We start from the raw sequence: 8,675 nt of genomic DNA on the forward strand, positions 1-8,675 counted from the left end.
AAAGGTGTTACTTTGCTTCTTTATGCATTGTTTTACATGTATGTTGGTCCTGATGCGTAAGTTACCCAATCATATGGTGTATTGGGTGACACCTATGGTGGGTATGAGTTCGGTGGGAGGATATGAGTTATATGTGGTTGTGATAGATAGTGGAAAAAGAAAAGGAAGATCGGTATGGCTTATTGGGGCATAGAGCATGTTTTGTGAGATGAGATGAGTGATAAGATTGTGTGTTGAATGATGTAAAAGTAAGTGAATGTGGACAAGGCATGATGTAAGTCTAAGGAACGTGAGAATGAAAAGGTTGGAAGGAAGGATATTGATAGTAGCAACTTGAGATGTTAAGGATTATGAAGGGAGAGAGTTATAAACGGGTTGGTTAAGAATATATGTAATGGAAAGATCGTTGTAGATAGATGGAAAAGAATGATGTATTAAGAGCTTAGATTAAGTTATGCAGCGATGTGGATTTGTAGATTGAGAGTTAGTTTGGGGAATTTGGTTTATCAAGAGTGGAACTAATGTGTGATTTCCTTGGGCAGTTAACAGTATGAAATGAGTTTTGGGGAATTCAAAAAAAAAAATATGCTGATTGGTGAAAACTGTGAGTGATAGCATGATAAGAGAGGATCCAAGGTCAGAAAGAGTGAGATGATATCGATAAGAAATAATGGGATTTGAGTTTTGAGCAATGAGAAGGTAACCGGAGTACTAAGGAGTTAGGTATAAGTAATAAGGAGTTGAATGGTTAATTGGTTTTTTTCGAGTGTAAAAAGAAAAGAATGAGGGGAGTAAAACTAGGAAAATGTTCACCGGAGTTATGTGATATAAAAGTAAGGAATCATCGAGATGTATGATACTATCATGAGGATTTGAGTTAACAGTTATATAGGAGTTCCAGGACGACATGATAATCATGAGTTTAGAGGAATTAAAGAAAGTAAAAGTAGGGTAAATAATTTGCACAATATGAGATCTTGGTGGTGAGTTGGGTGACGATACAATTAAGGGTGGATTTGGAAATAATGTTAAGGTAATTTGGTTGATGGGTTTGATGTTTGTTGTTTGGGATGTTAACCAAAGATAGAATGGAAACCGTGATGTTTAGAGATGAGTGTATGAGGCTTGATGTCCGAACGATGGTAGTGTTGAGGTGTTGGCACTGGTGGATAAGAGTGATTATAAATAGGAAAGATGGCCATTCTAAAGAGGTTGATTTTGTAGAGACCTGGTTGATGTGTATGGTTGTGAGAGAACATAAGATGTGGTTATAGGAGGCGGTTTCTGGTAGTTGAGTATTAATGTTATGGTTACATTTGGCAGAAAATGCTGGTTATGCGAATGGAAGAATGTGTATGAGGGGCTTACGAGTTGAGCTCGGGCGAGAGGTAACCTTTATCAGGTGGTAACTTACGTGATCAACATTGACTAGTTGGATGTGATTACGGGTCTATGATGTGTATAAATGTTTGTGTGAGGTTTTGACCTCACAAGAAGTAGTATGGTGTGTTAATTATAAAGTTGTTATCTGAATTTTCTATATGTTGAGTACGGTAACCTAATTAAAGGATATTTAAAAAAAATGGTAACGGTTTGATTGATCTGGCATGGTTAGTTATAATTGTATATGTGTTTATAATTCATGTGTATTCCGTGAAATGGTAGGGATGATGATCATAAGGTGTTTATCCATTTATTCATATAATATGTTGCGTTGTGATTTAGTAAAGTGGATTTGAGTACGTTTTCTTGTTCGAGAAGTTATTTCTGAGTCAGTGTTTATGGGATTGTGTATGTTGCGATGTCTATCGGTGTGGTTGTGGTGCCTCGGGTGGTGATCCAGGCATGGTACTTAGTGTTCTGATGCGGGTATTCTCACACTGCGGTGTGGCTGTTGGTGGCGGTGTTGCGATGCCGTCACCGGTGGTGGTGGAGTAGGCGAGATGATTATGATACGAGTTTTCGAAAGTACATACCAGTTAAACATAGATTGTTGTTTTGTTTGCTGCTGTTCCTTGTGAGTTTTGGTTGAACATGTAGACTGTTGTTTTGTTTGTTGATGTTTCTTACCAGTTTCAGTTTGGGAATGAGGGTAGAGTATGATATGAAAGAGAGTTGTATATATTTTCGTTGTTGTCATGGTATAGTGATATTCTGTTAATGGGACACAGTTGTCAGAAGTTGTTACAGTACATTTGATCTTGTTATAGATGAGGCATTGGTGCACATAGTCATGGCAAGTGATTCGTTGAACATGTGTGGTAATGATCTGAAAGCTGAAGGTGGTTCATAATCTTTCGTTGAGACAGTGAGTGTAGGGTGTTGGGAATTAGTGACATGTTAAGTTATGTATGAGTTTTGCGGTAATGAAAGAAAAGAACTTGAGGATCTAGTGTGAGTGTATGTAATAATTGTGGATCGTGAGTTATGAGTATGGAGATAGGTGCAGGTATAGAGGATTATGTTGTTTTGGCAGCAATAGGGAACAATTGAAGTTTTGGTTAAGCTAAAGATTTTGAGGTATAGGTTAGGTGGTGTGACGAGTGAATTGAAGTATGAGAATTGTTTAAGTAAGAGAGCCTTAGATATATGCATGGCGAGTGTTTATATTATAGGTGGTTATATTTGACATGCGGTGGTGATGGGGATAGTGAGAAGATATAGCTAGGATTTAGTATTAGTGAGTTACGAGGACGTAACATTTATCTTAAGAGGAGTAGGATGCGATAAAAGAGATTTTGATGGTTGTGCATATGGTAGTATAATTGGAAGTAGAGTGTTGGTGTAGCATAAAGGACGGATATTTGTTTCGATTGATTTTATTAAAGGTCATGACCGTGTTTGTAGTAGTGTGATGTTTATGAGTTTGATAGTGTTGACAGTTGGATGATGAGGATATGAGTGTGAGTAAACTTCGAGGACGAAGTTCCTTTTAAGGGTGGTAGAATGTAACATTCCGTTTAATGTTATGAGTATCTTGATATTGGATTTTCTAGTGGATGATATGTTATGGAGCTAACAGCGTTAACAACATTTGTGGACGGTAGTTGATATGTATGGAGTTAGTGTCGAGAGAGATATAATGTGGTGGATACGACATTGTGAGAAATGTTGTGGAGATAGGAATAGTTGGTGGAATTGATGTTACGAGTTCATGTTTTGTAGGTTGGAGTTTTGTTTTGAGTCCTTAGTTGTGTTGTTGTGTCTTGATCGAGTTAGTATGTTTGTTTTCATGTATGGGTTGAACTTCGGAGACGAAGTTCTATTTAAGGAGGGAAGACTGTAATACTACAGATTTATGAGTCTATGGGTACTCTATCGAGTGAGCCTTACTCTGTCGAGTAAGGGTGTTTTGAGTTACGAAACAGTATTCTGTTTGTAGGATACTCGATCAAGTAGCCTTGGTACTCGATCGAGTAAGTGGCACTCGATCGAGTACGTTAGTTACTCGATCGAGTAAGTCGGTGAACGGGTAATATTTTGACGGGTTTTGTTAATGACGCGGATTAGTATATATTTTACATCGTCTTCTTCCCTAAACACTTTTCATAAATCTAATTCACTCAAGGGAGATTTAAAACTACGTTGTTCTCTTCATCCGCGTTATTGGCAAATCCCGGAGCTTGAGAGGTCGGATTTCGTTAGTCTTTGTGTCTTTGTGATCCTTGCGTCAAGGGTAAGTCCTACATACCAATTTTATAGCATTTGGTTGTCTTTGATTAAACTCTAATTTATGGAATTGGGGGTTTTTGTGATTAGTTGTATTGTTAGTAATTATGTGATTATGTGATTATGTGATAGGAGGAGGATTCGTAGAGGAAAGATTTTGAGATAGCTGATAAGATCGTCTGCTTGTGTTTGCATTCCAGGTAGGATTTCCCTACTCAGTATTAGTCACATATTGTGGATTGGTGATTTGATTGTGATTGTTGTTAAAGTATAATATTGGTACTGTGACGGTTGTTGGATTTTATCATTATTGATTGTTGTTGATTGTATCTGTCTGTGATCTTCGGGGTGCGTCCATGGCTGAGTGGAGTCACTTGCGGGAGTGGCTTCACGCCCATGATTCGCCTTCTGTGGAACCCGCCACAGAAGGGATGTGCACATTAATGGATTTGGGTTTATCGCTCGATGGAGATGAGCGGGGCTTAGGCGAGAACGGCTGCGGCCCCCCACTGGCGGCGAGGAGTAACCTGTTGCGATGGGTGCTCTAGAAGGGCTACACACTTTAATGTGTAGTCAGTATTGAGGAGTTGATGATGGAGTTCGGGTTGATGTGACGATTGAACTGTTTTGATACCTGTCTTATTGTGATTGTATTGTGTGATTAGTACTGACCCCGTTTAAATGTTTTGAAAACTGTGGTAATCCATTCGGGGGTTGTGAGAAGTTATTGAGCAGGTATGAGACGATGCGTATGGGATAGCTGGGATGAGTCGCCACGTTGCAGTTTAGAAGTCTTCCGCTGTGTCTAACACTTTATAGTATTTTTGATAGTAGACAATTTTGAGAACTTGTATTTCCTTTTATCAGTTTTGGTTTTGAACCTGTAATCACTTAAACTATATTTACTTTTAAAGTATGTTTCTTTATTGTCTTTTGATTATCATTGCCTCGGGTAACCGAGATGGTGACGTTCCTATACCTGAGTGGTCCTGGTAAGGCACTTGGAGTATGGGGGTGTCACAGATTCTTATTTAACTTGTACCGTTTCCACTTTTCAATTCTTAACTTGTTAAGTTTCCAATTCTTATCTTATTATTATACCGGTTCCAATTCTTACTATCTTATTATACCGTTTCCAATAAAACCCAAACTCATTATAAGTATAATTTAAATTTTCACAATCTTAACTTGTACCGTTTGCACTTTCCAATTCTTAACTTGTTAAGTGCTCTATTAGTTTTCCACATCGATTATGTTGTCAAGTTCATCAACTTATATTGGTTCATATTATTCATCCACTGATGATGATGATGATGATGAAGCATCATATGAACCTCTTGCAGGACCCCCAAGTAGATTTATGTACGCTAAATCCTTTACGTGCATCATTCACAATCTCCCGTATACAGAGGACGGGCATGGAAAGGCTATACTCTCGTATAGCCTTGACTGGTTAATAGGTTTGATTCGGTTAGCCGGATTGAATTCGGTTCAAACTATCTACCCGGACAATGATGCGCATGATGGCTTCAGGCGGTGCGCCCTCATCGAGTTTGGCGGGGGTAAGGAGCGGGAATGCTTTCGTCAGGCTCGCAAACTTAAGCGGGCATTCTATAACAATGACTCTTCGAGACTCTGGTTTGATCACGATGATCAGTGGGTAGGCCCATATTTATGGGTTGCGAATGAATATGACCGTCTTCTACTACTTCCGATTCTGCACCGCCAAGGTCGCATTGCCGAGCAGGGGACGGTACCGTTGGAATGGGAAAACGACTGTGTGGATTGGGCTGAAGGTATAAGAGACATATATGGTGATATTGTTTCTGAATTCCAGAGGATGGGGTAACAAAAAACATACTTCCTCCATTCAACTCCATAATACACATTTGTTTTTTTCACGTTTGTCAACGCTTATTTTACGCGATTTTTTTCTTTAGCTTGATATTTTCATGTACTCCTAAAAACCTAAGTCATTATAATAAAAGTTTGATATTTTTCTGGTGATATTGTCTCTGAATTCCAGAGGATGGGGTAACAAAAAACGTAATAAAAAACATAAATAATTAAACTTTAATTCAAACCACCACCATAATCCAAATACAACTTAAAATGCCAGATAATAATTAAAGACTTAATTATTAGAATCTGATGAAGTATTAGGATACTCATCATGAATTTCGGTACAGAGCAAGTCATAGATCGGCCCTTCATTATCATCGGGAAGCGCAGGTGGAATGGCCTCTTTCTCCCATAGCATAGGCATGGTGGCAAGAATGTGATGCTTCCTGTAATGTTTCAGTAAATGATGATCAAGATGGGTCGCAACCCATAGATAAGGGCCTTGTTGTTTATCATCTGAATAGAAGTTCTATTTCCCCGCATCTTCCCCCGCAAATGTAGCCCCTAATTTTCTTGCCTGACAAAAACTATCATGGCAGATGGCTTCGTCAAACACGATAAAAGCGAAGCCTACAAAACCTTGCTTGTTTGTTGACACAGGGTACACATTTTTAACCGCGGTGAAACCGGAGTCATGAAGCATTTGCGCCAACCACCCAAAATTAGGGTTTAAACCATTTCCATTCACACCATAATGAACCGAGAGATTATGGAGAATGCAAGTAAAAGGTTGTGCGTAACGAGAATGTGATTGTAGCTCCGATACACCAGCCATATTTTTTTAGAGAGAAATTTAGAAAGAAATTAAAGAGTAAATGTTTGATAATTTATAATTTGACCTAAAACATTATGAAGACATATTTATAGAATTATTTTGGTCAAATTGGATATTATTGGTCAAATTGAATATTTATTAAAGTTCTGATAAAGTTTTGAATGCAATAGTCAAACTGAAAAATCTAATCAAATACTGACAACGGTTGAATTGAAAAACCTTTATTTTATAATAGAAAATAATAAAGGTTACAAAAAATACGTAGCTATAACATAACAACGGGTAACAAAAACCGCTGCTGGTGTTAATTTAGTAACGGTTTTCGAAATGCCGATATCGTAAACTGGTAACGGTTTTCTAACAACCGTTAATAAGAGTGATTCTATAACGAGTTTTTGGAAACCGTTAAACGTTTTTGACAACGGTCTGTTAAGCAGCCGTTGTCAAATTATAATAACAACGGTTTTCGAGGGAAACCGTTATTCCTATTGCGCGGTCTAGGTTTCCGCCAATATTTGGAAAAAGGTAATCTAAGTGTCGTTATTAAATGCATTAAACCGTTTTGATACGCTCCTTATTGATTGCCAGATTTGGCGTAGTGACTATAAAAGGTAAAGAAATGAGACGTTGGTGTTTCGACTTCTTAAACTTGGAAGTTTTAATTAATTCTTTGATGTTCAGCAATCTACACAATTGTCCAAATAAGAAACTGGTATAGCGTGGATTGTCTAGGTCAGAGAATGTAGATTTGAAAAAAACTTCTTTATAAACATGTTCCTCGTGTGGCCTTTGAACTCCTGGCCTGGTTGAATCGTCGATGAATTTTATATCTTCTGGGAATGTCATCCTTGAAGCTGCTACATATAATTGTCCATGATTGAATACTGGTTTTGGAAAATAGATCCCTACATGCGTTAGGGTTTATCCTTGACTCTTGTTAATTGTCATTGCATAACAGAGCTTTAGGGGATATTGTCTTCTTTTAAGTACAAATGGGATTTTTATGTCCGTTGTAGTCATTATTATCCTCGGTATAAGAACAAAACCTTCTGACCCAGCTTTGAACCCGTTATTATTTTCCCTTTGACTGTAAACTTTCCAAGCTAAGGTGTGTTACACAATCAGACGTGTACCATCATATAACCCCTCAACCTTTGATGAGTTTATGTTTCGCAGCAGCATTACTGGTATTCCTACCTTAAGCCTTAACTCGTAGTGTGGTAACCCCTGTAGGTTGAGGCTGTTTAAGTATTCTGTTGGATAATATGTAAATTGGTCTTCAGATTCAGTTGATGCCGTGCAGACCTCTACACAACTTTGGTATAATATCTCCTCATCTGGGACCAAATTTGCCATGTGACTATTTATCAATTCAGTCGCCGATGTCATTCAAAGGGGTGAGTGAGTATTGCTTTCTCTTAGATAGTCCTCGTTTTTATGGCTGCTTTTGAAATCTGGGTACATCTGGTTAACTATTACCTCAACGTTTAATGTCCTTTACTACCAATGTATTGTTCTGGTATTTCTATCAATGTTTCTTCAGTGTCATTCTAATCTAGCTTGGCATCTAATGTTCCATCTCCAATAGCTAGAAACCATTCATTACATGTAGAGTTGTCGAGTAAGTCAATAGGGATGACAAATCTACTGTGAGCCGTTCTTTCTCCTGGCAGTAGTAAGGCTGTTATACCTGATTTAAGAAAGTTAATTTTTTTTATATATGTTAGTTCAAGTGTTTATTTCCTTAAAATCGTCACTACATTATCTATAACATTTAGAATTCATAAGTGCGATTTATTGTAATTAATCTTTATAGTGGTGGTTTTATGTAAAGTATTTGCATTCTTACCAAGATGCGACGTTCAGGACTATTATTTTCCCTCTGACCTTACTTTAGCTGAGATGGTCCTGTACAAAAACGTTTTTCCCGTGCCTCAGGTCGTATAGGCGCTCATCTCGAATAAGCTTATTCAACATACCTCTTCATCTATAAGGACCATATCTATGCAGATTAGCTCGTCTTGGACGTAAGGATTATTTAATACTTCCCATAGTTGAGATACACGGACCTTGATTTTTCCACTTTCCTTGCTTTGGTTTAGCTCGTTGATTGTTACATAATAACTGAAACGGATAATACAAATCAAGTTAATAAAATATGCGTAACTGATAACAAAATATACTCAGAGGCACTGTATACATTATTATTCCACTTGCCTTGCATCATGGAGTAATATTTTAATATCATGGTGCCATTGTTACAGGCAGTTCTCAATAAGATCTATGAAATATGGAATAGATGGTGTGTGAAAACTGAAATACAAAAAGA

Source organism: Silene latifolia, chromosome X (assembly GCF_048544455.1).
Source record: "Silene latifolia isolate original U9 population chromosome X, ASM4854445v1, whole genome shotgun sequence".
NCBI lineage: Eukaryota > Viridiplantae > Streptophyta > Magnoliopsida > Caryophyllales > Caryophyllaceae > Silene > Silene latifolia.